We start from the raw sequence: 23,470 nt of genomic DNA, 5'->3' as shown, positions 1-23,470 counted from the left end.
TGAATTGATATTGTCTCCTGAGAATCATTTAATTTGGGGTGTACAGGCCGGTTACCATCCCCAGACGACAGTAGCATACCCACCCCTTTTATTTAGTGTAAAGGCCCGGTTATTACCCTATTGTTGTCTAAGTATGAAGTAACAGAGGTGCATCCGGCTCAGGAGGGATCTTAGGAGCCGGCTCTACCCCAGTGGGTAGAGCTGGTACTTCAGAGGATGGATACACTACTGAATGGACAAAACTCGGATACATCATTTAGCTTCTAAGAATAGGGCTCCCTATAACCAGGGTATGTAATGGAGGCTAGAATGGAGATGCACGATTTTTTTTTTAGAAGGAGTTGTCTCATGACCATTTTTTAAATTGAAGCCGGCTCAGGAATCATCTGATTAAAACAATGAGCACATTTTCATCTTAAAAGGGTATTCAGGGATCTTAATTTGATGGCTTATCCTCCTGATAAGCCATCAATACCTGACCGAGAAGGTACAACTCTCTGCTCCTTTGCAATTAGCTGTTTCAGAGTAGCTACAGTGCCATAAGTCATGACCAGAATTACACAGGCCCATTCATTGTGTAGTTTACAGTCACGTCTATAGAAGCAGCATAGTAGTAACCAGCACCATCCACTACACAATGGACAAAGCTATGTAGTTCTGGTGCCTACATTTGGTGATATAGAAAATCAGTAAAACTACAATATAACATAACTGGAGAATGTATTCCTTGAAGGAATTATACTGAAGGTGATGCAAAAACTGTCTGACCTAATGAAGAGTTAAAGGCTATGTACACCTTTGGGGGCATATTTTTTATTATTGCATTGTGCTAATTTTGAGATATTGATCTTTATAAAAAAAATGTTGAGCCCTTTTCTCTGTACATTCTTGAGATTCTCTAGTAGCAGCCTCTGTATTTTTACTCTGTTCCGTCAAGCAGCTCAGCTCACGGACTCCTTTCTCTGCTCTCTGACATTTTAAACACTCACTATAGCTCAATTCTTATCTTACTGTTAAAAATGTGGCTTAACCACCTGTGAGGGTTGAGACTCCATCTTGTGCTTACTACTGCCATTTTATGTTATAAACTGTGAACTTCTTTGCTAAGGTTACTATAACCTCAAGGTCACTCCTAGCCCCAAGCACCTGGTCTAAAGGAATTTCTATAATTGCTAGAAAAACTGGTAGGTGATTAGCACCCACACTTAGGATTAGGGAGACATTCCGGGCGTATAGCCAAGAGATGCTCATTTCAGATTGTGGTTTTAATGAGTTAATGATGTAAATCTTGTGCTTACTACTACCATTTTATGTTATAGAAATTCGTAGATCGGCTGAGTATCTCAGGGATCCCGATGATACTCGGGGCGCCACAAGAAGAAGTCTGTATGTATATTCCTTTATTTGATGTGATATTCAATACATAAACTCCAATATTCAATAAGTAAATATCTCTATTAAGTACTAACAGAGTATCACACTTACTTCAGCAGGGAGAAGGGTATAGGATAAAGCTCAAGACGCCTATTCCTTCACCTCCCCTGCCGAGATTGCCTTGAAAAATGTACCAGAAGCTTCCTGATCCCCAAGGAGATGACACCGGGACTCCAAAGTGAAATGGAAGTCTTTATTAATTCAGCTTGACGTGTTTCGGGATCATTTCCTTTTTCAAGAGCATGTACATTCAACAAGTAGGACAAACTTATATAGGGAGACAAGAACACATGGTATAGGGTCATCACATGAAGAAAAGAGGAGTGAAGGCCCAAATGATGTCATTTTCTGAACACTGTTGTATTCAATAAAGATACAAGTCAATGGTGCTATGATGACTTTTTTGAAAAATAAATAAATAATAATAAAACTTTCTACTACGCCTTTCTGCTGGTTCTCAATTTTTGTTATTTCTAGTATTTTATAAATCATGATATGTCTATTAACAATTAAATAAATTATATTTTTGGAATATTTTGGGCATTCTTGTGTTGTTTGTTCTTTAACAACATTGTAGGTTTATATGATCTCTACTAACATTGTTTAGATATTTCTTTCTTGATGTACCTGTGGGCAATCTGTATTAAAAAAGAAAAACCGAAAATGGACGTGGAATGCGTTACACCGTGAAACGCAGCAGGACTCCTAATGGAGTAGAGCGAATTTTTTTTATTAGCGGTGCAATGCTGATGCACTTCACTGAGGAGCGCATCAGAAAGAAATAGTAGAGCTCTGGGGGATAGGCAGAGTCTGTATGTGCTGATGCTTTCATCTGTGGTGCGCATCAGGAAGGAAGTGTCCTGAATCAGGGGGCGGTGTCTGCAAGAAGAGGCTCGTCCCAACCCACTGGTGATTGGGAGAGACGAGCGCTATGCCGAAGCATTCCACAGTGGAACGCATCAGGGAAGAGGAGGCAGACTTTGCTTCTTATTTGGGCATGATAGATTGGGGTAAATGGAATACAATTAAGATAAATTGTAGTATTAGGTTATATATAAAAAACTTAGGGGTTTCAATATTATTCTATTGTAATTAAAAGTGAGATGATAGATTATGTATAATCAGTATAGTGACAGTCATTATTATTGGGGCATAAAAAAGTTACATAAATATTAAAAGGTATATATATATACACTCACCTAAAAATTATTAGGAACACCTTTTCTATTTCTCATTAATGCAATTATCTAGTCAACCAATCACAACCAATCACATGGCAGTTGCTTCAATGCATTTAGGGGTGTGGTCCTGGTCAAGACAATCTCCTGAACTCCAAACTGAATGTCAGAATGGGAAAGAAAGGTGATTTAAGCAATTTTGGGCGTGGCATGGTTGTTGGTGCCAGACAGGCCAGTCTGAGAATTTCACAATCTGCTCAGTTACTGGGATTTTCACGCACAACCATTTCTAGGGTTTACAAAGAATGGTGTGAAAAGGGAAAAACATCCAGTATGCGGCAGTCCTGTGGGCAAAAATGCCTTGTGGATGCTGGAGGTCAGAGGAGAATGGGCCGACTGATTCAAGCTGATAGAAGAGCAACGTTGACTGAAATAACGTTGCAACCGAGGTATGCAGAAACAAATGAAAAGCGAGCTCATGATATCAAAAATATATATAAATTTTATTGTAACATGTTAAAAATAACAAACATGGATAAAATTAGTACAAAGGATGCCGTAAAGCAGGGTGATGAGAGCGGAGAACAAGAAAGAGCGCCACCCTGGGAGGACAAGCACACGAATATATGATGGAAAGTTATGGTATATGGAGATATATAGCATGGGGACAAGAAGAGTAATGGGTACAGTGCCCAACCCATAAAAAAAGTAGACAAATAATCTAACCATAACATGCCAGGTAAAGCCAGGTCAACTCATGCACCCCCAATGGCAAAAGCTGCAAACACATGAGAGATGGAGGTATGTTGCAGGAGGGAAGCCAAGTGCAAGTGGATGAGGAATCACACAGCCAGAGGGGGGCAGCAGGAGACCGGAGCTCACCTGAGAGACCATGTGCAAAAAGACCCAGGGTGGCGCTACCCCAACGCGCGTTTAGGCGTGCCTTCGTCAGGGGGTCACCGAGGTATGCAGCAAAGCATTTGTGAAGCCACAACACGCACAACCTTGAGGCGGATGGGCTACAACAGCAGAAGACCCCACCGGGTACCACTCATCTCCACTACAAATAGGAAAAAGAGGCTACAATTTGCACAAGCTCACCAAAATTGGACTGTTGAAGACTGGAAAAATGTTGCCTGGTCTGATGAGTCTCAATTTCTGTTGAGTCATTCAAATGGTAGAGTCCGAATTTGGCGTAAACAGAATGAGAACATGTATCCATCCTCTGATGGCTACTTCCAGCAGGATAATGCACCATGTCACAAAGCTTGAATAATTTCAAATTGGTTTCTTGAACATGACAATGAGTTCACTGTACTAAAATGTCCCCCACAGTCACCAGATCTCAACCCAATAGAGCATCTTTGGGATGTGGTGGAACGGGAGCTTCGTGCCCTGGATGTGCATCCCTCAAATCTCCATCAACTGCAAGATGCTATCCTATCAATATGGGCCATCATTTCTAAAGAATGCTATCAGCACCTTGTTGAATCAATGCCACGTAGAATTAAGGCAGTTCTGAAGGCAAAAGGGGGTCCAACACCGTATTAGTATGGTGTTCCTAATAACTCTTTAGGTGAGTGTATATATATATATATATGTAAAAGTATATAAAAATATATGATAATATATAAATATATATACACATATAAGCATGTAAGAAAATATAAATACACAAATACATCAATGAATATATAAAAATATATAAGCATATGCACATTTGGAATAAAAATAAGGGTATGGGAATCTGAATAGAAGCCATTACGGAAACAATTGAGGGACCCAGTCTGAACAAATTTCTGGGGTATTAGTTAATAATTGCTATATTCAAGTGTCTCATTCAAACCAAAGGGAGTCAGGGTATTAAAACGAAAAATCCATTACATTTCCTTCCTACAGAGTTGTAGGAAGGACTTTGGGACCCATTCAATGGGGGTTAGCTGTAGGAGGGATGCATCACCACTATGTTCTTGTGCAAAGTGTCTGGAGACTCTGTGTTTAGCGTACTCTTTCTTGATATTGGAATGGTGCGAGTGAAGTCTCTCTCTGATGCTTTGGGGGGTTCGGCATATATACTATAGCCCACACGGGCATTCCAACATGTATATTACATTCGTGGTGCTACAGTACATATAGCTTAGCTGGCGAATTTTTTCTCTAGAGAAGTTAATGGTGACTTCATTTGTGCCATGAATTATTGTGAAGCAGCATTTGCACCGTTTATGCCCACATTTGTACGATCCCTTGGGTCTATCTGGGTTCACTGTGGACTTCTGTTTGCTGGTGGCGTTGGTACTGAGTTATTTAGTTTCGGGCAGGAGGGAGATAGAATTTGATTTAATGTTTTTGCCCTGCAAAATGTAATGTGCAGTAGTTTGGGCATGGATTTGCCTAAAATAGGGTTGTTAAGAAGTAGAGGCTAATGTTGCTTAAGGATTGCTTTGATTTTACTGTGAGATGATGTATATCGGGTGATAAAATTATTTATTCTTTTCATTAGTTGGTGCTTGCTATTTTGGTCGCAAACAATATATTTGGGTTGTTTTCTCAATTTTATGAATTGAGTCTGAGATCAGGCCCTCTGGATATCCCTTTTCTAGGAACCTAGACTAATGTTTTTAATTGGTCTTTTAGAATTGCATCATTAGAACAGTTTTTTCTGACTCATCTCATCTGACCAAATGGTATATTACATTTCCACTTGTGGTAGTGACAACTCTTATAGTCCAGATAACTGTTTGCGTCAACATCTTTAAAGTGTGTACTTGTCTCGATCTGTTTGTTGGTAGTGGTTAATTGTAGATCGAGAAATACAGTGGTTGTAGAATCGATCTGTGCCATAAATTTTAGGTTCCAGTTGTTTTGGTTGATGTTTAAGATAAGTTTGTCAAGTGTGTCCCTACTACCTTCCCAAATGAAGATAATGCTATCTATATAGCGCTTATATAATTTAATATTGGGATGATCTAATAGGCCGAAAGTTTCCTCAAATGCCCCCATAAGTAAATTAGCATACGATGGCGCAAATTTCGTACCCATCGCGGTTCCCCGGTTTTGATTGTAAAAACAATCTTTATAGGTAAAATAATTGTGGTTTAAAATGAAGGATATGGAGTCTAAAATAAAACTAATTTGTTTGAGGGGCATGTAGGGATCAATAGAAAGGAACTTGTTAACCGCATCGATACCTAACGTATGTATAATATTGCTGTACAGCGATGATACGTCAAAGGTTATCCATAACATTTTGTTTTTCCATTCGAAATCTCTCAGTATTGTAATTAGTTGACTGGAGTCTCGTAAGTAGGAGGGTAAATTTACTACATATTTTTGTAGGAGACAGTCAACATAAGCAGATAAGTTGGAAGTAATGGAGTTTATCCCTGATATTATTGGTCGACCGGTGGGGTTCGTGAGCGATTTGTGGATTTTAGGTAAAAAGTAGAAATATGGTATGGAAGGGTTTTCTGTCAATAAATAGTTTCTTTCTTTTTTTGTGATGATTTTATCCACATAACCTTTATATATAAGGTTGTAAAGTTGTTTTTTTTAAATCCACTGTGGAATCAGTTTGTAGTTTATTGTAGTATGTGATATCAGAAAGTATGTTTAGGGCCTCTTTGTGGTAGTCCTCTGTGTTTAGAATAACTATCCCCCCTCCCTTATCTGCATTTTTGATGACTATATTGTCATTCCTAGCTAGATTGGTCATAGCTTTTTTCTGTGTTTTCGAGACGTTGTGAACACCAGTGGGTGTGTTGTTTTTGTCTGAAAAGGCCATTTTCAAGTCGATAAGCACTTAATTGTAGAACGTCTTTATATGGGACCCTCTGCTCTCCAGTGGATAGAAGTTGGATTTGGGTTGGAGGGATGAATGGATGGGTGTGTGAAAGAGTTCGTTGAATAAATAGTCAATGTCAGCGTCCTCCTCGGTTGTTGTGACGATGGGGGGTATTAGGTTTAGTATCAAAATGGCGTTGTAAAGTTAATTTTTTCGGATATACTGGTTGAGATTTACAAAAAGTTCAAAAAGGTCTGGGTTATTGTTGGGGCAAAATGATAGACCTCTACTTAATACTTCTACAGATGCAAGAAAAAGTATGTGAATCCTTTGGAATGATATGGATTTCTGCACAAATTGGTCATAAAATGTGATCTGATCTTCATCTAAGTCACAAGAATAGACAATCACAGTCTGCTTAAACTAATAAGACACAAAAAATTAAATAAAAAAATTAAATAAATTAAATAAAAACATGGTAACATTTAATTATTTGTGTGTTATTAGTTTAAGCAGACTGTGATTGTCTATTGTTGTGACTTAGATGAAGATCAGATCACATTTTATGACCAATTTGTGCAGAAATCCATATCATTCCAAAGGGTTCACATACTTTTTCTTGCAACTGCATTTCCTCTCTTCTTAGAATATAATCTGAAAGATTGAAAATACCTTTAGATCTCAGGTATTTTGATTAATTATCTAGACTTTGGGATAAAGGGCGCACTTTTTTGCTGACAGGGTCATTTATTTCTTCCTTTCCCCCCCTGCAGCTCCTTCTTCTGTGTTTGGTCCTGGTGGGGTTTGGAGAGGTTGTGGGGTAATTCAAAAAAATGTTAAGTTGAGATATTGATATTCTGGACCCCTTGTTCAGAGGGGGGGAGGGGGGGACCTAATGGTGAAATGGTCTAATAAGACAGCAGGTATTTGTTCTGGCTGAGATGACCTTTGGGCATTCATCTCAATCTGGTTTTTATCATAGATTACTAGTTTTTCCTCAATGGTGAACGGTGCATTTGGGGGAATCGTTATAGTCAGAGGGTTGGTTACTAGCTCAGGTGTTTATAGTGGTGAAAGTACTGGTAGATGGAGGGGTAGTACTATGAGTAGTGTTCCTGGGGGGGGGGGGGGGGCGGTGGGATAAGGCCCGCTCTGATTGGAAATGGTGGCGTTGTCCATAACTACTATTGTAAAAAGTCCTGGTTTTTATATTTCTATTATGGTAGAATGGAGAAGGTGGGGCCTGTATGGATGGCTGCGGAGGGGTGTGTGCATGTGAACAGAGGAGGTAACAGGACTCACAATCTCTTCTTCTGTTGGGTGGGATATGTATTATAATCAGACATGTAATTTTACCGCACTTTTTCCTGACTGTAATGTACTCCTGTTTCCGTAGGGAAATTCTATCTGGAGTGAGAGTTTTGAAATATTTGCAAATTTCAAAGTTTCAGTTTCTCTACTTCTGTAATACATAGAAATACCCCCCAAAATTGTGATGACTTTACATTCCCCATATGTCTACTTCATGTTTGTATCATTTTGGGAATGTCATTTTATTTTTGGGGATGTTACATAGCTTAGAAGTTTGGAAGCAAATTTTGCAATTTTTCAGATTTCCAAATCCCACTATTTATGGACCAGTTCAGGTCTGAAGTCACTTTGTAAGGCTTACGTAATTCAAAACTGATTTTACAAACTTTGTTAACACTTTAGGTCTTCCACAAGACTTCATGGCAAATGGACATAAAATGTAAGAATTTTGATTTTTTTGAAAATTTTCCAATATAATAAATTTTTTCCAGGAACAAAGCAAGGGTTAACTGCCAAACAAAACTCAATTTGGGTTGCCCTGACTCTGTAGTTTGCAGAAACACCCCATATGTGGTCGTAAACTACTGTTTGGCCAAACATGAGGACATAGAAGGAGGGGAACGCCATATGGTTTTTGCAAGGCAAATTTTGCAGGACTGGTTCTGTTTATACCATGTCCCATTTCAAGCCCCCCGTTGCACCCCTAGAATAGAAATTCCAAAAAAGTGACTCCATCTAAGAAAGTACACCCCTCAAGGTATTCAAAACTGGGTTTACAATTTTTTTTAACGCTTTAGGTGTTCTACAAGAGTTAATGGCAGATGGAGAAACAATTTTGGAATTTCTATTTTTTGGAAAATCTTCAATTTTAACCCATTTTTTACAGTAATAAAGTAAGGGTTAACTGCCCAAAAAAACTCAATATGGGATGCCCTGATTCTGTAGTTTGCAAAAACACCCCATATGTGGTCCTAAACTACTGTTTGGCCAAATGGGAGGACATAGAAGGAGGGGAACGCCATATGGGTTTTGGAAGGCAGATTTTGCAGGACTGGTTTTGTTTATACCATGTCCCATTTCAAGTTCCCCGTTGCACCCCTAGAATAGAAATTCCAAAAAAGTGACTCCATCTAAGAAAGTACAACCATCAAGGTATTCAAAACTGGGTTTACAAACTTTGTTAACCCTTTAGGTGTTCCACAAGAGTTAATGGCAGATGGAGAAACAATTTAGGAATTTCTATTTTTTGGAAAATTTTCCATTTTAACCCTTACTTTATTACTGGAAAAAATGGGTTAACAGCCAAACAAAACTCAATATGGGTTGCCCTGATTCTGTAGTTTGCAGAAACACCCCATATGTGGTCGTAAACTAGTATTTGGCTAAACGGCAGAACATAGAAGAAGAGGAACGCCATATGGTTTTTGAAAGGCAGATTTTGCTGGACTGGTTTATTTACACCATGTACCCTTTCAAGCCCCCTGATGCACCCCTAGAGTAGAAACTCCATAAAAGTGACCCCATCTAGGAAACTACGGGATAAGGTAGTTGTTGTTTTGGGACTATTTTAGGGTAAATATGATTTTTGGTTGCTCTATATTACACTTTTTTGAAGCAAGGTAACAAAAAATTTAAATTCTAAAATTGTTTCTACATTCGCTATTTAGTTTTGTGGAACACCTAAAGGGTTAACAAATGTGAGAGTAATTACCATATCTTGCTTTAAACATATCTCTGGTATATCAAATGTATGTGTATTATTCTTTTAAGCTGTTTGGTCTCAGTAGTTCTAGAAAGATGTAACCTTTATCATATATTCCACTGTAGCACGTTTACTAAGATTAAGGTAATCTGAGAATAGATGGAGACAGCAGTCTGTGAGAAGAAGGGGGAGTATGGCATCTAAATAAACCACAGGAAAAATGAGTTTTAGGGGAATTTTGGGTTATTGTGCAAATCTGTTAGTTGCATAATTATCAACTGGGCCTTGTTATCTTGTGTACTTCAAAATCCAAGAACTGCGGATATTGATGAGCCAAATGTAAGATGTGTCCAAGCCAAATGTGAGAATGTGACCTTTTGAATTTTGAGTTATGTCACTTTGATTTATTACTCTGTTATGTAAGGTTCTTTATTGCCAATATATGTCATGTGAGATTATGTAACTTGTATTGTCCAATCATAGTACTGTAAACATCTTAATTATCTTGTAACTCCTATAATGAGATGTGTATAAAATAAAGGTCTTAGGGGTGGTCAGATCAGATCTCCTCAGACATATCTTTCTGCATCTGTCTGTGATTTCTCGGTCGAAATCATTGATGAATCTCTGCCTATATAGAACCACTCTGACACAAAGTTTGTAAAGTAACTTTTGAATACCTTGAGGGGTGTAGTTTCTTAGATGGGGTAACTTTTTTTGGAGTTTCTAGTCCAGGCTACATCAGGGGGGGCTTCTAATGGGACATGGTGTAAATAAACCAGTCCATCAAAATCTGCCTTCCAGAAACCATATGGCGTTCCCTTCGTTCTATGCCCTGCCGTGTGGCTATATAGCCATTTACGACCACATATGGGGTGTTTCTGCAAACTACAGAATCAGTGCAATAAATATTTAGTTTTGTTTGGCTGTTAAACCTTGCTTTATTACCGGAAAAAAAGGATTCAAATGGAAATTTTGCCAAAAAATCGGTGTTTAGCACCGTTTTTATTTTATATTTTTAACGCTGTTCATCCTAGGAGTTTGGTCAAAAGGGCAGATTCTTACGGACGCAGCGATATCTAATATGTCTACATTTTAAAATTTATTTCAATTTTACACTATATTATCATTTTAGGAACAAAAAAAAATTATTTTAGTATCTCCATAGCCTGGGAGCTACAGTTTTTATTTTTTTTGGGCGACTATCTAATGTAGGGGCTCATTTTTTGGTGGATGAGATGGCGGTTTTATTGGCACTAATTGGGGGTGCAAATTACATTTTGATCGAGCTCTATTACAATTTTTTTTTTTTTTTTAACGCTGTTCATCCGGGGAAGTTGGGTTAAATTTTATTTTTATAGAGAAGATTTTTACGGACGCGGCGATGCCCAATATGTATGGCTCTCAGACTTTGGAGACACTGAGCAGGCATCCTCAAACTACGGCCCTCCAGATGTTGTAAAACTACAATTCCCACCATGCCCTGCTGATAGCTGTAGGTTGTCTGGGCATGCTGGGAGTTATAGTTTTACAACATCTGGAGGGCCGCAGTTTGAGGATGCCTGCACTAAAACTAATATTTTTGGAAAAAAAAAATTGTTTCCGTGTCTCCAAAGTCTGAGAGCCATAGTTTTTTATGTTCTCTAGGGGACTGTTGGGGATTATAAAAATTTAGTACTCCATGGAAGTGTGATACTCCCTGAAGCAATCGATAACGCAGAGGCCCGGATGATCGGGGCAAGTGTCACATTGAGTGGTGGTGTCCTTCCGTATCCCCCTCTTGTGACACACTCTGCATCTTTTTTGGATTCGTCCCTTCTTTCCAGTATGGGGGACCACACCTCGAAAATGTTGGCCAGGGACGATCCGGGCGCGTCCAATTCCCGAGGTACTCCGGCTTGCTCTTTCCCGGTCTGAAAAAATCAGGTCCTTGAGGACTGCCTCATAGAATTGGAGGAATGTCCCTGTGCTGCCAGCGCTTCGGGATAGTACAAAAGCGTTGTACAAGGCAACCTGTACCAAGTAGACCGCAACTTTTTTGTACCATGCCCGGATTTTGCGCATGGCATTATATGGCTTGAGGACTTGATCAGAGAGATCAACCCCTCCTATATACCGATTGTAGTCGACGATACAATCGGGCTTGAGGACCGTTGCTGCGGTACCTCGCACAGGGACAGGGGTGATGCTGTTACCGTGGATTGTGGACAGTAAAAGGACATCCTTCTTGTCCTTATATCTGACCAGCAACAGGTTTCCACTGGTAAGGGCACAGGTCTCACCCCTGGGGATAGGTACCTGGAGGGGGTGGGCAGGGAGGCCGCGTTGATTTTTCCGCACGGTCCCACAAGCGGACGTGGATCTGGTGGCAAGGGATCTGAACAAGGGAATGCTAGTATAAAAGTTATCCACGTACAAGTGGTAACCCTTATCTAGCAGTGGGTACATAAGGTCCCACACGAGTTTCCCGCTAACACGCAGAGTGGGGGGACATTCTGGGGGTTGAATACGGGAATCTCGCCCCTCGTACACACAAAATTTGTAAGTGTACCCTGAGGTACTCTTACAAATTTTGTACATTTTCACGCCATACCTCGCCCACTTAGTGGGAATGTATTGACGGAAATGGAGTCTCCCCTTGAACGCATTGAGAGACTCATCAACCGCGACCTCCCATCCAGGTACGTAGGCCTGCGCAAATTTGGCCCCAAAGTGATCGATGACCAGCCGTATCTTATACAGACGGTCATAGGCAGGATCACCTCGGGGGGGTCACATGCTGCATTATCTGAATAATGCAGACATTTTCGGATGGCCTCAAACCGGGGACGTGTCATGGCCATACTGTAGAGTGGGGTCTGGTAGAGGACGTCCTCACTCCAGTATTGCCTGACACTGGGTTTTTGCACTAGACTCATGTGCAGCGCGAGGCCCCAAAATGTCCTCATCTCGGCTGCACTGACCGGCGTCCAGCCACCGGGTCTAGCCAAAAAGGAGCCCGGGTGCTAAGCCACAAACTGTTGGGCGTACAGGTTCGTCTGCTCCACCATCAGATTCACAAATGGGTCACTGAAAAAAACAGTCAGCACACGCAAAAAAAAAAAAGGGGGGGGCTGGTGATGGCAAGTGGCAGGGGTGGGTCTAGGGTCTCACAGCTAAGTGCTGTGGACCCCAACCACCAGAGACCACCAAAAACAATAAATCTGTTAAACTTTTTTTTCCCCCCCTAATTAACTCTCCCTTCTATCTCTGCCTAATGGTGCCTCTCCCTCACTGACCCTAACCTACCTGGAGGGTGATGGGTGCCAACGGGGGGATCGCAGGAGCTGATGAGGGCGGTGCTGGACGGTGCAGCAACAGGAACAGGAGGGGAGAGATGAGCGCCTGGAGTTTGAATCTCCCGCCTCTCTCCCCGCACCAATCAGCACCATGGACAGCAGCCATCAGCACCACGGCCAGCACCGACTCTCCCAAATGTTCGGACTGTGATTGGTGGTGTGTAATCACACCACCGATCACAGTTATTTTCCAGTTCATCGGGTCACCGGAGACCCGAATGGACCGGAAACACAGCAAACTGCAGGTCTGAATTGACCTGCGGTTTGCTGCGATCGCCGATACGGCGTTGTGACAGGATGCCCGGTGAATGATTTCAGCGGACATCCTGTTCCGATTAACCCCCGCCGCGCCGCAATGTAGTTTTAAACCCATGACGTACCGGTACGTCATGGGTCCTTAAGGACTCGGGAACCATGCCGTACCAGTACGTCATGGGTCCCTAAGGGGTTAATAAGTATTCTCAGGAATTGTTGGGAACACTGTCTAATTGTATTTTCCCATTCTGATACGAAAGATTTATCGTCTGGAAAAGTCGGCTTAAGACGCGAGTGTAGACCTCTCGGTATCATATTCAATTTCAAATAAACCTCTAGCAAAATCCAGTCCAGTTCGTGATGGAGAAAGTTTGGTATATAATTTCTGAGGTTTTGATTAGAGTATGGTTGATTATTAGTCAAAGTTTCAGATATCTCAGGTAATGAATAGGACCAAGTGTCACTTATCTCCGATTTGATATCCTCTACAGTGATGGCCAGTTTGCCGTGTTCGCCCGCGAACACATGCGAGCTGCCATCTTAACTCCCAAGTCCGGTGATGCACAGGTAAGTCCTTACCTGTGCCTGTGCGCAAGCCTGTCTGAAATGAAATGCGGTCTCCGGGTGCAGGCAGTTCCGAGAACAGCCCGATGAAGGCCCCCGGCGGCTGTTCTCGGAACTGCCTGCACCCGGAGACCGCATTTCATTTCAGACCGGCTCGCGCACAGGCACAGGTAAGGACTTACCTGTGCATCGCCGGACTTGGGAGTTAAGATGGCAGCTCGCATATGTTCGCGGGCGAACACGGCGAACTGGCCATTACTGATCCTCTATATCAGGCATGCTCAACCTGCGGCCCTCCAGCTGTTGCAAAACTACAACTCCCAGCATGCCTGAACAACCTACAGCTATCAGCCTACAGCAGGGCATGCTGGGAGTTGCAGTTTTACAACAGCTGGAGGGCCGCAGGTTGAGCATGCCTGCTCTATATCAATCACAATGTTCTGTCTATGCAGTTCATTGAAGACTCTTATACCTTCACCTCCCCCGCTGAGATCACCTTGCAAGATGTACCAAAAGCTTCCTGGTCCCCAAGGAGATGACACCGGGGCTTCAAAGTGAAATGGTAGTCTTTATTAATTCAGCTCGACACGTTTCGGGATAATTCCCTTTTTCAAGAGCATGTACATACAACAAGTAGGACAAACTTATATAGGGAGACAGGAACACATGGTATGGGGTCATCACATGATGGGGAGGGGAGTGAAGGCCCAAATTATGTTATTTCCTGAACACTGTTGTATTCAATAAAAATAAAAGTCAATGGTGCTATGATGGCTTTTTTTTTTTTTATAAATAAATAAATAATAATAATAAAACTCTCTACCAACATTGTTTAGATATTTCTTTCTTGATGTACCTGTGGGCAATCTGTATTAAAAAATAAAAACCGGAAGAGGGCGTGGAATGTGTTCCACCGTGGAACGCAGCAGGACTCCTAATGGAGTAGAGCGAAAAAAAATTACCAGTGGTGCGATGGTGATGCGCTTCACTGAGGAGCGCATCAGAAAGAAATAGTAGCGCTCTGGGGGATAGGCGGAGTCTGTATGTGCCGATGCGTTCCACTGTGGAGCGCATCAGGCAGAAAGTGTCCTGAATCAGGGGGCGGTGTCTGCAAGAAGAGGCTCGTCCCAACCCACTGGTGAATGGGAAAGATGAGCGTTATGCAGATGTGTTCCACTGTGGAACGCATCGGGGAAGAGAAGGCAGACTTTGCTTCTTTTCTGGGCATGATAGATTGGGGTAAATGGAATACAATTGAGATGAATTGTAGTATTAGGTTATATATAAAAAAAACTAAGGGGTTTTAATATTATTCTATTGTAATTAAAAGTGAGAGGAAAGATTAGGTATAATCAGTACAGTGTCATTATTGGGACATGAAAAAGATACATAAATATTAGAAGGTATATATATGTAAAAGTATATGAAAATATATGATAATATACTGTATAAATATATATACATATAAACATGTAAGAACATATAAATACACAAATACATCAATAAATATATAAAAATATATAAGCATATGCACATGTGGAATAAAAATAAGGGTATGGGAATCTGAATAGAAGCCATTACGGAAACAATTGGGGGACCCAGTCTGAACAAATTTCTGGGGTATTAGTTAATAATTGCTATATTCAAGTGTCTCATTCAAACCAAAGGGAGTCAGGGTATTAAAACAAAAAATCTATTACATTTCCTTCCTACAGAGTTGTAGGAAGGACTTTGGGACCCATTCAATGGGGGTTAGCTGTAGGAGGGATGCATCACCACTATGTTCTTGTGCAAAGTGTCTGGAGACGCTGTGTTTAGCGTACTCTTTCTTCATATTCGAACGGTGCAAGTTAAGTCTCTCTCTGATACTTTGGGTGGTTCGGCCTATATACTTTAGCCCACACGGGACTGGGTCCCCCAATTGTGTCCGTAATGGCTTCTATTCAGATTCCCATACCCTTGTTTTTATTCCACATGTGTACAGGTATATGCTTATATATTTTTATATATTTATTGATGCATTTGTATATTTATATCTTCTTACATGTTTATATGTATACGGTATATATTTATATATTCTCAAAGATTATACCTCATCTTTCATCTCACTTTTAATTACAATAGAATAATATTGAAACCCCTTAGTTTTTTATATATAACCTAATACTACAATTCATCTCAATTGTATTCCATTTACCCCAATCTATCATGCCCAGATAAGAAGAAAAGTCTGCCTCCTGTTCCCCGATGCGTTCCACAGTGGAACACATCTGCATAACGCTCATCTTTCCCATTCACCAGTGGGTTGGGACGAGCCTCTTCTTGCAGACACCGCCCCCTGATTCAGGACACTTCCTGCCTGATGGAACGCATCAGCACATACAGACTCCGCCTATCCCCCAGAGCGCTACTATTTCTTTCTGATACGCTCCTCAGTAAAGTGCATCAGCATCGCACCACTGATAATTTTTTTTTCTCTCTACTCCATTAGGAGTCCTGCTTTGTTCCACGGTGGAACGCATTCCACGTCCACTTCCGGTTTTTCTTTTTTAGTACAGATTGCCCACAGGTACATCAAGAAAGAAATAGCTAAACAATGTTAGTAGAGAGTTTTATTATTATTTATTTATTTTTCAAAAAAAGCCATCATAGCCCCATTGACTTTATCTTTATGGAATACAGCAGTGTTCAGGAAATGACATAATTTGGGCCTTCACTCCCCTCCCCTTCATGTGATGACCCCATACCATGTGTTCCTGTCTCCCTATATAAGTTTGTCCTACTTGCTGTATGTACATGCTCTTGAAAAAGGGAATTATCCCGAAATGTGTCGAGCTGAATTAATAAAGACTTCCATTTCACTTTGAAGCCCCGGTGTCATCTCCCTGGGGACCAGGAAGCTTCTGGTACATCTTGCAAGGCGATATCAGCGGGGGAGGTGAATGTATAGGTGTCTGGAACTTTATCCTATACCCTCCTCCTCAGTGAAGTAAGTGTGATACTCTGTTAGTACTTAATAGAGATATCATCGATTTTTACTTATTGAATATTGGAGTTTATGTATTGAATATCACATGAAACAAAGGAATATAGACACAGACTTCTTCTTGTGGCGCCCCCTGAGTATCATCGGGATCCCTGAGATACTCAGCCGATCTATGAATTTCTATTTTTATATCAGCCCACAAGAGGGTAATTACTTCTTCTTTTTTGGCTTGGGGAGTTGCCTAACGTTTGTACTGTACTTATCTATATACCTCTTTTACTACTTCCATCCTCCAGTACCACCTTTGTGGCTATCCATTGACGTCTCACGTTTCCTTTCCCTCACTCCTCCGCTCTCCCCTTACCTTGTTCCATTTTACCTGTGCAGTTAACTCCTTTATTTTACTTTCTCTTCACATTTTATGTTACAAAACTGTGAACTTCTTTGCTAAGTTTACTGTAACCTCAAGGTCACTTCTAGCCCCCAGCACCTGGTCTAAAGGAATTTCTATAATTGCTAGAAAAACTGGTACATGATTAACACCCACTCTTAGGATTAGGGAGACGCTCCGGGGGTATAGCCAAGAGATGCTCATTTGAGATTTTGGTTTTAATGAGTTATGTAAATGTTTAACTACATCTTCAGTTGGAAATGATCCAGAAATTTGCTTTATAACTCTGCTTTCTTTCAATAAAGTTTAGAGAAACTTGGTACATAGCATTGCGCGTGTGTATCAGTTATTTTCTGTAAGTGCACACACATTTTTCTAATTTGGAACCATGACTCATCCGGCAGTGAGGTTTTTGCCCCAACACCACCTAACTGTTTTGCCCGAGTCCAACTCCGGCAGTGGGAAAAGTAGCTAACAGGAGGGGGAGGGCTGCTTTAGATGCTGCTATCTCCTGAATGGTAGCAGCTAGAAACATGCAACTAGTCTTGTTTGCTGAAAAGCTGATATTCCAGGCTTTCATACAATCCCAAAATGACAGCTAAAGTCATTACTTTAACTTTCAGCTGCAATCACAGCATCCCGATTTCTATCAGTGATATCTTCCCCTGTACTGAACATATTGCTGTCATTCTGGTTTTGTCTGAAAACTTGGAATGTCACCTTTCAAACAATATAAATTATAAGTGGTTAAAGCAGCCACCCCCCTCTCTGTCAGTCTGGAGGAGAGGGAGATAGAAAAATAGTAAAAATATATAGAAATGTGACATTATCATCATTGTAGTGACCCAGATAATAAAATTATGTTATTTTTACCACATAGTGCACGTCGTAAAAAAATTCCACAAAATAATGTAAAAATTGCTTTTTTATCTTTCCCCCTAAAAATAATAAAAGTTATTTACTACACTATATATACCCGAAAATAGTTCCTAAAAAAACTACAACTAATCCTGCAAAATAAAATAAAATAAATTAGAAGAAAAAATTAAAAAGTTGTGACTTCTAGAACACAAAGGGGGGAAATATTATTGGTTCTTAAGGCTTAAATTAATGATGTTACTAAGGGGTTAAAAATGCAATAATGTCCCCTGAGTTGTGCGTCAACAAGATTTACTGTACTGCAGACACACATTAAAAATCTACAATAAAAAATGTGACATTTTTGGGAGGGCTTTCCCAATTTCCCAAAGTGACTGTTAGGAGGTTAAATAAGTGTTTAGGACCTTTTAGTAATTTAGAGATAAGGCTATTTAGATGACTGGCACAAAGTGAAAGTAGCATTCACACAACAGTTAATCGCTAGTGACAGGACAGTTGAATATTTTTAATAAGGTACATGGTACTTTACTAATCTGCCAACATGACATCAATCAGAATTTGTTAGTAACATTGATATCTTTACTATTTATATTGCTGGTTTCATATCAAATTTATATTGTGATAACTGTTCATGTCACTGGCCATTCAAGACTGAACCCAAGTAACCGAATCATACCATCTTAGTGTTATCATTCGTTAGTTCATATGATCTGTACACTATATAAGCTGTCATACAGTAGATCTAGATTATCACAGACCAGAGCTCTGTTGTGATATCTTATAAAACCCTTCTACAAAGAAGCTGCTGTCTTGGTGAGTCCCTCCAGAGACAAAAAAGATAATTAGAGAAAGAAAATATTTCCAGAACATCCGGGGCTGGAAGTACTCTGAAACAGCTGACCCCTACTCATCAGATCTTAATGGCCTACCCTGAGGATAGGTCATCATCAATATTAGAATCCTGAAATATCCCTTTAAGGGTTGCGATGGGCACTAGCCCCCTTAAATGAAAACCTTAAAAGCTGCCTTGTAGTTTACCAAGCACAGCACTGTCCACTGGATAGTGGCAGTGTTTGGTATTGCAGCTTAGCCCCATTCACTTTAATGAGACTGAAGTTCAATCAAATAAATGGATAAGTGACAAAAACCCACGTCACTCTTTGCGGCTTGCAGCGTCGAGGATTCACCGTAAGATAACCAGAGACATTTTCCTTTGTATTTTGGACTTTAATGAGACTGAGCTGCACCTAGACCATGTGATTGATGAATGTGACATCACTGGCCCAGGAAGAGGTTGCAGGGCTCACTGGAGCAACGCGGTCTCTTCAAACAGATAGTCAGCAGAGGGGCCTGGAATACTATCCCAAGAACATATAATTATGATCATGACCTATCCTATTTTAAACACCTAGACAACCACTTTAATGAGAATGGAGCTAATCCTAATGCAGACCTGCACCACATCATTGGCATAAATCTGTGTGTCAGCCACCAATTTGTAAAGCAGATCTTCTTGTAAAATACACATCAGATTGCCATAGTTTCTGGATGTAAACACGCGTTTCCATTCATTGGCAGCATACAGAGACCTTGAGAGAAATTAGAATGGTAGGTTTATTGTTTGGCAACTCTTTTACTTTCCCTTTGCATAAGCTGCACCAGACGACTGAATATTCTCTTTATTCTAATCTGGGGTCTGATTAAAAAATGTTCTTATGAGTTAAGAAGGAACTGACCCCAGTATCAAGCATGTAGAACTAATGATTCATAAAGCTAGGAATTTCTGCTAGTTTTGATGGTGAACTCCACAAAAATCTTCAATTCCACCATTACTTTTTGCATTTCAATTTTTTTCAAACTTTGGACTTGTGTGGCATTAATAACCTTATTCTATGGATTGTTACGATTACAGCCATTTAGATTATAGTACAAGTACTTTAGCTATATAAAAGTATGTTGCAATTTTTTTTTTGCCACAATGTTTTTTCATTTTTCAGATGACATAGCAGTGTAGTCTTTTTCAGCATTAGGTTGTATATTTCTGTCTAATTTTAGGTTACCTGTACACATATATTCCTGTCTATGGAAGAATCATGTTCTACATGCTGGGCAGCTAATAATGGAGAGACAACAAGCAACAGAATAGAGAAGCAGACAGGAATAATTACAGCACCACTTTAACAAATGTAATAGAGCGATATACAGGTAACTGTAAATAGAGGCAATGTACGTGAGAGGGGAGATAAATCATGGGAACTATAGCTTCATGGAAACCTTGGCAGCATCAAAGCAAAGATGCTGCACAGGTATAAACAAGCTAAGGAAAATGAGAATTACTCAATATCCTCTTTTACATCATAAAATGTTATCATGTGGCACATTAGCAATTTAAGGAACTGAACATAGAAATGAATGAAGAAAGTGACTTCCTGCCCAGCCAAAAACACTTCTTGTTCAGCGAATCAGATTGTTGGTCATGTGATACAGCAAGGAACCTGCACAGAGTCAAAAAGTTGAAAAATAAGACTTCAGCAATACAATTACCTACCCTACTCTTTGCATCACTTACATTTCTAACGTGCCAGATAATAACATTTCTTGTAGGATTGCTTCTACATATGCTATGGACATCTTTGGGGCACTTTCTTATCACTGCACTCTCATTTTGAAATAAAATATTTTTTTCAATTGGTCTTTATTAAACATCTTCAACAGTTTTTCCTCTACATCTTTTAACTTCAGTATATCTGCAGACTTCTGCATTCTGCTGCACAATGAATCAGTCAGAGAGCTGCTCTGACGTCTTGACTGGTGCCTTCCAGCACTGTGTTACTACTAAGTTCTAATCCAAACAAAGGACAACATCTGCATGGAGTTTGTATGTTTTTCCTGTGCTTGTGTGGGTTACTCCAGTTTCCTCACAAACTCCAAAGACATACTGAAAGGGAACTTAGATTGTGAGCTCCATTGGAGACAGCAAGCAATGATACTGTCTGTAAAGCACTTCGGAAAATGTAAGCGCTATGTACAGTTGTGTTCAAAATTATTCAACCCCCAATGCTGTAAAGGGTTTTAGGGAATTTAGTGTACATTTGTAATTGTGTTCAGAATGAAATCTTACAAGGACTTTTTAAAGAACCAAATGCAACTAAAATGACATCAATTGTTTTTGTAATACAGTATTAATTTTTTTTTTGTGATTTCTTCATTGACACAATTATTCAACCCCTTAAAGACTACCACTCTTAAGAACAGAGGTTCATTCAAGTGTTTTCGATCAGGTATTGAAAACACCTGTGGATGTATAGGAGCAGCAATCAAGCATAATAAGCACCAATTAGGCAGATTTAAAAGGACTGTGATACTCAGCTCCTTCTAGACAGTTACTGGTGTGTTTACAAACATGGTGAAGTCAAGAGAATGGTCCAGGAAGACAAGAGAAGAGGTGATTTCTCTTCACAGGAAGGGCAATGGCTATAAGAAGATTACAAAGATGTTAAACATACCAAGAGACACCATAGGAAGCATCATTCGCAAATTCAAGGCAAAGGGCACTGTTGAAACGCTACCTGGTCGTGGCAGAAAGAAGATGCTGACTTCGACTGCTGTGCGCTACCTGAAGCGCAAAGTGGAGAAAAGTCCCCGTGTGACTGCTGAGGAACTGAAAAAAGATTTGTCAGATGTGGGTACTGAAGTTTCAGCTCAGACAACAAGGCGCACACTACGTAATGAATGCCTCCATGCCAGAACTCCCAGGCGCACCCCCTTGCTGTCTCCAAAGAATAAGAAGAGCCGACTGCAGTATGCCAAAAGTCATGTGGACAAACCACAAAAGTTTTGGGATAGTGTTCTGTGGACTGATGAAACAAAATTAGAACTGTTTGGGCCCATGGATCAACGCTATGTTTGGAGGAGGAAGAACAAGGCCTATGAAGAAAAGAGCACCTTGCCTACTGTGAAGCATGGCGGGGGGTCAATCATGCTTTGGGGCTGTTTTGCTTCTACAGGTACAGGGAAGCTTCAGCGTGTGCAAGGTACCATGAATTCTCTTCAGTACCAGGAGATATTGGATGAAAATATGATGCAGTCCGTCACAAACCTGAGGCTTGGGAGACGTTGGACCTTTCAACAGGGTAATGATCCCAAGCATACCTCCAAGTCCACTAGAGCATGGTTGCAGATTAAAGGCTGGAACATTTTGAAGTGGCCATCGCAGTCACCAGACTTAAATCCGATTGAGAACCTCTGGTGGGACTTAAAGAAAGCAGTTGCAGCGCGCAAGCCTAAGAATGTGACTGAACTGGAGGCTTTTGCCCATGAAGAATGGGCGAAGATACCTGTAGATCGCTGCAAGACACTTGTGTCAAGCTATGCTTCACGTTTAAAAGCTGTTATAACTGGAAAAGGATGTTGTACTAAGTACTAAGATTGAATGTCACTTGGGGGTTGAATAAAACTGATAATGATGTGAGCACAGAAAATACATTTGTGGTTATTTCATTATAAATGTTATGTTATATTTGTCTGACTTACAAGTGCCTCTTTGATTTAATTGTAAACAAGATGACTGAAATGATCAAAATCAATGTCAAACTGGCCAAAACACTCAATTTCAGTGGGGGTTGAATAATTTTGAACACAACTGTAAGTAAAATAAAGAAATCTGTGGCCTTAATTTGTACTGTCTTAACAGCTGATAAACACTCATTGCTGCAAAAGTTTGCTTATTAGTTTGCTATGAATTTAGCTTAAGTTTGTGTTTATGAGCTGTCAAGAGTTCAGAGATAAGGGCTAAAAATCTAGTCAAACTGATTGTTGATGGATTTGCTGAAAAGGAGGAATCAATAGGCTGAAAGTGAAAGCTGTAGAGGAAAAACTGTTGACAATTTTTAAATAAAGGCCATTTAAAAATGAGTAGAATACAATAATAAAAAATGCCTTTAAGGAACACCTGCAGATGGACTAAATTGCCTATGTTCTTTATCTGCCTGCTTTGTTAGTACTAAGTGCTGATGAAACCATCTATCATGTAAATTAATTGCCTCCATTTGCATTTGTTTTCCTGATGGTTTTTCTCCAGTTCATCTATACATTTATTTGTTTATGAATATTACCTCCTGGAACATGTATGCATACTTCATGTCATCATGCTCACCATATTAATGCATTAAAAATTTGATTTCCATTTTTTTATTTTTGTGTGATTTTGTTGTCAGCAGATTCAACTATGTAAAGAACAAAGTATTTCAGAAGAATATTTAATTAACTCAGATCTAGGATGTGTTATTTTTGTGTTCCCTTTATTTTTTTGAGCAGTGTACTAATCTAATGTTATCAGAGAAGTGCCAAAGTCCTATTTGTTACAGTAGCAAGGAAAAATAAATAGTTCTATGTGTCAAAGTCGCAAACTAAGCAGCAGTCCTGGGAATAGGAGTCGATGCAACCTCCTTATCACATGCAATCAATAAACCAGAGTCCAGGTCCACGCTTCAAAGGAGATATAGTTTGGAAACGCCTTGTTAAAGGAAAGCGCAGTTTAAATCGTATCCCACGCTGAAACTTCCCCACAGGCACACGCCACACTGCCGACCGAAACTTTACAGGACAGCGGTAACCCTTCAAAAGATCAGCAACATAGTGCAGTACCCGTG

At 40.1% G+C, this 23,470-nt stretch overlaps 1 protein-coding gene across 1 annotated transcript in view; it reads right to left on the bottom strand.

Moving 5' to 3' along the window:
- Positions 1-23,470, bottom strand: part of BICD1 (BICD cargo adaptor 1) — a 381,554-nt gene that overhangs the window by 182,940 nt on the left and 175,144 nt on the right.

Source organism: Bufo bufo, chromosome 1 (assembly GCF_905171765.1).
Source record: "Bufo bufo chromosome 1, aBufBuf1.1, whole genome shotgun sequence".
NCBI lineage: Eukaryota > Metazoa > Chordata > Amphibia > Anura > Bufonidae > Bufo > Bufo bufo.
Note: the sequence above shows the minus strand (reverse complement) of the source record. Positions and strands in the feature narration are given on the sequence as shown.